This window comes from Solanum pennellii, chromosome 3 (assembly GCF_001406875.1).
Source record: "Solanum pennellii chromosome 3, SPENNV200".
Lineage (NCBI taxonomy): Eukaryota > Viridiplantae > Streptophyta > Magnoliopsida > Solanales > Solanaceae > Solanum > Solanum pennellii.
In genome coordinates, this window is record NC_028639.1 from 44,480,339 (window position 1) to 44,487,463 (window position 7,125).

A 7,125-nucleotide genomic window follows, 5' to 3' on the forward strand; every position below is an offset into this window, starting at 1 on the left:
ATCTACGAAGGGAAACTTCGATGGAAATGATGGTTATTCCTCATCGGCAATGTTTTGGAAGTTTCCCCACTTTGTAGTCTAAGTAGTTCACTATAATTTTAAAATGAATATACTATAATGTTTGGGATATTTTACTGTAAAGTGTCCTTTTGAGTTTAAAATTATGAAAATTTCCTCTAAATTTTAAATGATGATTTTTACGATGTTTTGCTTCTATATTCTTGAATGTTTTACTTAATGTGCATGAAAATGTGTTTTTACTAAAATGTCCCTTCTCGCATGTTTTTGCATATGCCATACTTAGAACATTATTTGTACTACCCCCGTACTTTTCTATGCTATAAGTATTAGTTGGAAGCTTTTGAAGGTTTGAAGGAGAATCTTGGGAAAGTTCTTCTCAAGACAAAGTATGTCCTCATATATTCGAGGGCATAGTCCTTTTCTTAGTTTCTTATATAAAGACTTATTATATATTTTATTTCAACGTAAAGGACCGTGTCGCTAAAATATTATGTCATGTCTTAAAGTTGGCTCGTGACGATGAGATTTCTTAAGTATTTATGAAATATTACCTTTTTACAAATTTATCCGTGAAAAGTTTTATATTCCGCACTACTGTCCATGTCTTATGTAATGAATGATAGTTAAAGATCTTGTACAAGAACCCAAAGGGTCAAGTAAAACAGGTCACAAACCGAGGGTTCTCCCTAACTTCTAGGCGGTACTTATGGATCGTGAAAAACCTAGTATCAGAGCATAAGGTTATGGGAATTAGTTTAGGTTCTAAAAGTCTCACAAGCCACATCTAGTATTATCTTGGTCATTGGTGTGAGTCACGACACATCCATGGACAAGAGGTTATAGGATGATAGAAGTTTCACTTTCTTCTCAATTCTAATATCATGCCTTAGAGTTGAGTTATATAAGGTGTTTTTCTCAACCACTTCTCTTTGTATTTATAGGAAATGAATATGAGGAGATGAACAGTGATAAGTGAGGAGGGAGTTGTAGCTAATGAGAGGATCCCTCCGCGTGTTGGCCAAGTTCCTATTGTTGTCCTAGAGGAAGAGAATGAGGAGGTTCCCCTTCAAGAACCTCAAGAGCCTCCGGAATTTCAAGTGCGTCAAGTTCCCCAAGTGCCTCCTATGCCTCAAGCTCCTTTTGTTGAGTGGGATATGACTAATGCGGAGTTTGGGGCTTCCCTAATGAACTTGACCCAACTCACGACGGCTCAAGCTCATGTCGTCAACAATCACTTTGTTGCCCAAGATAACCAAGGAGGTAGGGCCCAACCTAATGCTAGTACTCCCCCTTCTAGAATTCGGGATTTCATGAGGATGAACCCTCCTACTTTTCATGGAACTAAGGTGGATGAATATCCACAATATTTCATAGATGAAGTTTTCAATGTGGTAGATGCTATGGATGTGACCCCTAGGGAAGAAAGCGGAGTTAGCCGCTTACCAACTCAAAGATGTGGCTCAAGTTTGGTTTTGAGCAATGGAGGGTAGAGAGACCTTTAAATAGACATCTAGTTTATTGCGAGGAATTGAAAGAGGCTTTCCTAGATAGGTTCTTTCCCCTAGATTAGAGGGAGAAGAAGATGGTTGAATTCATAAACCTTCGTCAAGGAGGAATGAGTGTGCAGAAGTACTCTCTCAAATTCACCCAACTCTCCAAGTATGCACCAAACATGGTAGACAACCCTAGGGCTAGGATGAAAAAATTTGAGATGGGAGTGTCTATATTGGTGGATAAATAGTGTCGTACGACAATGCTTCTTAATGACATGGATATCTCAAGGCTCATGGTCTATGCATAACAAATTGAGGAGTCCAAAGTTAGGGAGGTAAGGCAAGAGGGTAAGAGGACTAGGTCGGATGATTCTAGTAACCAAAAGCCTAAGAAGAGGTTCTATCACCAATATTCTTCCATGGGAAAGAAGAATAACGCTCCAAACCAAAATTCCCATGGTGGGGGCCATACTTTTGAGAGGACTAGGTGCCCTACTTGTGGGAAGCAACATTTGGGTAGGGTTATTGCCGGAACAAATGTTTGTTTTGAATGTGGTGATAAGGCCCACAAGATGAGGTATTTCACTAACATCAAAGTAAGAGGCAAAGAGGTCACTCAAGCTTCCCTATATCCTAATGCTCCATAGAAGAACCCATCCTATTGGATGGGGCTAGGAAGGATAACTAATCTGGAGTTGATGGTTTTAAAAGTCTTAACTCTTTATGATTGTTTGTTTTTATGTTATTAAATGATTTTATATGGTTTTATAGTTAATATGATCATGTAATCTTGATGAATTGCTCAAAGAATGAAATTTTGAAATTTTTTGTATGTTTGGTAGTGTTACAGTTAATGCTCACTGTGAAAATTTTGCAATTCGAGAAAAAAATTTTCCTTGCCTTAATTGAAGTTTCAATGTGTGAAAATGTGTTGTATATTAGAATGTTTAATGTTATAGAAGGTAGTTCCTCTATAAAAGAAGGTTAAGAATGAATTTTTACTTTTGAAGTTTTGCAAAGAGTTGCTTATGTTGCTAGTGTTTGAAAGTGTGAAATGATGCTCCTTGATAGTTCATTGTTTATTTTGAGTTTTTTATCCTTGATTGTAATGTGATGTGTGATGATAAGTGATTCCTTGTTGTTCTTGAAGTTTTAGTGTCATTCAATGAAGAATGTTATTTTATATGGGAGAAAATGTAACGCCCCAAAACGAACTAAGGTGAACTAGATCCTATGGAGTGTTTCTTGAGTTAATTTTTTTTAAAAATGAGTTACTTTAGTGTTCGTAGGAATTGTTTGAAGGTTAAGTTTTCAGGTCAAACGTCCAAGAACGTCCATGATGTTCGGAAGATATGCCTTAGAAAGTACTTGTGAGTTTTTAGGTGTTTGAGTGAGTTTTAAGTGTTCGTTTTGGTTAAAATTGATGTGAGGTGTTCCTAAGATCTAGACAACTACGTTTAGGGGTGTAACATCTGGGTACGACTCCATCTAGGTCCCAGGAGGGGCCCTAGAACAGGATACCAAAACAGAGACAAAACTCCCAAAAAGCAGTGACCAATCGACGACCAGTCGACCAGGAGATGGCCTGTCGACCTGGTCCGTCGTTTGTACATGGAAGCCTGCATGTACATTGGAGATTTGCAGTCCCAACCAACAACACCCCATTGACGGGGCCTTGGTTGACAGACGGCCCATCTGTAGGGAACCATTTGTGTTGCCTGCAAAAGCTGTTTTTTAACTGTGAAGTCTTGGGGTGTTTGGTAAATTCACCCCAAGACTTTTATGACCCTAGGGAGTTATTTTTAGGGTTATTTAGGTGTATTAATTTATTTTAAACCCTAATACCTAATCTTAGACTTCATTTCCTATAACCCACAACCCCTCTCCCTTAGAATTCTCTCTCAAGTCTCTTTGGAAGATAGAAGTAAAGAAAAACTTGGAGGGCTGGTTGGGACGTGTACTTTATCAAAAATCAGTGGTTTGTATTGAATTTGAGGCATGGTATCCATCCTTTAACCCTCTTCCATTCAAGGAGTCATTTCAAAAAGATTTCAAAAAGAGTTTTCAAAGTCAAATTCCTTATATCATTAATTTTAAGCATGGGTCTTCTTGTAAAAGTGTTCTAATGGTTTAAATGTGTTTATTCTAGTATGAATTGAAGATTTTAATGTTAAGAACTTAATGAGCTCATGTATATGCATATTTCAAACTTTTGGTAAGAAATGTGTTAAATGAGCATGTTTGGATAAGGTATGAACTTTGGTTTTCTTATGTTGTTATTTTGGTTTAGCTACTGCCCTAAGGGCCTTAGTATGATGAAATATTGAGAAATTGGTTATAGCTGATGATGGTTTTGCTATAGGGTGAGTTTCTTATATTGTGTATTTCTTATGATTAATTGCTCTTGAGTTGTATGGTCCAACTTCTTGGTGGCAGTGTTTATTTGATGAATTTGATATTACTTAGTATGTTTTATGACTATGGCTTTGAAGTCCTAGTATATGAAATGAAGTGATATTGAAGATAAGTCTTGTCTTGTGTTTTGTGAAGTTAAATTGCATGTTTGGCATGGATTATGCATAGGAAAAGTATATGACTTTGAGAAGCATGTAAATTGTGTTAATTGATAAATGTAGGTCTACAACATGTATACAAGCTAATGTCAATGAAATGATGCTTATATGCAAGATGTGATAACAAGTATACACACACACTTAAATGAATGGATGAAGATAAGTTTAGTAAATAGAGGAGTTTTAGGGTGAACACTCTTCAATAATTGAGATGAAGTGTTTAGTAGCAACCTCACTACATCCTAAGATCTTTCTAAGATAGGTCGGAGTATGAATGTCCTTCGTGAGTTGAGAAGTGGTGTTCACTAGTGATCCTTAACGTATAGATTAATGTGTTTCGAATCTTTGGGGGTTATGTCTAGCACCGAGAGGATATGAAGAAGAGGTGGTTACACATCGTGAGTTGAGATGCTGTATTCCAATGTACCTCTTGATATGAGTACTCCTCGTTAGTAGAGAATGAGTACTTAGTAGATATCTCCTTATCCCTTCACTATGCGCCCACATAGGTGTAGCTATTGGGAAAGCAATGTAAAATATAAAAGGAATTACCTTAATCTAGGCAAGTGAGGATCCGTCACCCGATAAGGGTTAATGTCGGGATTCCATGTCTTGCTCTAATGGTCTATGTCTGTTAAGATTACTCCAACAATAGAAATTAATGTGCTAAGTCTTCTAAAGGATTGTTCAACTTAGGGTAGTTAGTAGAATGGGACTGCATTTATCCATTGCACTAGGTAGGCAATCCGAAAGGGGAGTCTTGGTGAGTCTTATTTGAATTGATTGAACTATGTATCCTAAAAGAAAGTGCTACTTAGGTTATGTGGTGGTATGCAACGCTATCTATTCATTACATTGTGTAGGACCTTCCGAAAGGGTAGTCTTGGTGCCAAATCTTCAAAAAGAGTGTACTACTTAGGGTAGGTGGTGGTATGGGACGCCATCTACTCATTGCAGTAAGTAGGCATTCCAAAAGGGAATTCTTGGTGTGTTGTTGGGTGTTCTTCTATTGTATTGCCATTGAGTGGGTGCTTGTTATCCCGAGGTGAGTATGCTGAATGGAAGGAAGTCTTGATGGTCTACTTGGGCTTTATTGAAGGAGGTATATGTGTGTTTTCTTCATGTCATACCTTAGAGAGTCTTAGGATGATTTACTAAGGGAAACTTCGATGAAATGCTGGTTATTCCTCATTGGCAATGTTTTGGAAGTTTCCCCATTTTGGAGTCTAAGTAGTTCACTGTAATTGTTAAATGAACTTATTGTAATGTTTGGGATATTTTACTGTAAAGTGTCCTTTTGAGTGTAAAGATATGAAAATTCTCCTCCTAAGTGTTAAATGATGATTCTTAAGATGTTTTGCATCTATATTCTTTAATGTTTTACCTAATTGGCATGAAAATGTATTTTTACTAAAATGTCCCTTTTCGCATGTTTTTGCATATGCCACACTTAGTACCTTATTTGTACTAACCCAATACTTTTCTGTACTATAACCATAGGTTGGAAGCTTTTCAAGGTTTGAAGGCGAATCTTAGGAAAGTTCCTCTCAAGACAAAGTATGTCCTCAAATATTCGAGGGCTTAGTCCTTTCTTAGTTTCTTATTTAAAGACTTATTATGTATTTTATTTCAATGTAAAGGGTCGTGTCCCTAAGATATTATGTCATGTCTTTAAGTTGGCTTGTGACGATGAAATTTCTTAAGTATTTACGAAAGATTTCCTTTTTAGAATTTTATTTGTGAAATTTTTTTAATTTTGCACTACTTTTCATGTCTTATGTAATGAATGATAATTAAAGGGCTTGTACAAGACCCCAAAGGGTCAAGTACGCCTGGTCATGAACCGAGGGTTCTCCCTAACTTCTACAGGGTACTTTGGGTCGTGATAATTTATGGAGGAAATACCTTCTCCAAAATTATACATCTTCATATAAAACATTTCTACACACATTGAAACCATTCTTCAAGAAAATACAATTTAGTCATTTTTTCAATTTCTTTACAGTGAGAACAAACTCTTCACAGTGAAGCATGCTTAACAATTCAATAATTCATTGTTTAAGCAATTAATTATGAAGGCATGACAATATGAGAGACAAGAACATGTAAACTCATCTAACAACATAAACATAATCACATGGAATGCACAATGCAAGGAGAACAATGAAATTCATCTTCAACTAGACTCCTAAACTCCATGAAACAAACTACTATGACATTCTAACTCTCAAGCATGAATAAGAATAGAAGGAAAAGATAACGGATACTGACTAATCTTTTACTCAACTCATACTCCCCCACATAGGTAAACCCATCTATAGCAAAACCAAACAACCATAAAGAATTAAGATTTACCGGGGCTTTCATTTCGGATTACTCTTCTCTTTTTGATCGGAGTGCATTGAAACGATTTCTCTTTGGAGCATTAGGATATAGACCACTATCAGGAGCTTGGTTGACCTCTTTCCCATTTGCCTTTAGGACCGAGCAATCCCTCATCTTATACGCCCCTATTACCATACCGAAAGCAACCATCCGTACTGGCAAGACACATACCCAAGTGTTGCTTCCAACATCTAGTACATCTTGATCTCTCAAGAGAATGTCCACCTCCTTAGGAGTATTAGTTGGAAACCCTATCCTTGTTACTCATGGATGAGTCTTGATTATAGAACATCTTCTTAGACTTGAATTGACTTGATTCATCCATTCTAGACCTCTTTCCATCCCTATTCTTTCCCTAAGCTTTGACTCCTCAATTTTTTTAGCATACACTATGACCCTAGAGATATCCATATAATTATGGATCATTGTCGTACGACAATTCTTCTCCACCAATCTAGATAAACCCATCACGAATTTATTCATTTTAGGTCCAGGGTTGGCTACCAAGGTTGGGGCATACTTAGAGAGTAGTTTTAATTTTAGAGAGTACTCCTTCACACTCATACTCCCTTGATGAAGGTTTATGAATTCCACCAACTTTATCTCCCTCAATTCTATGGGAAAGAATCTATCAAGAAAAGCTGCTTTGAACA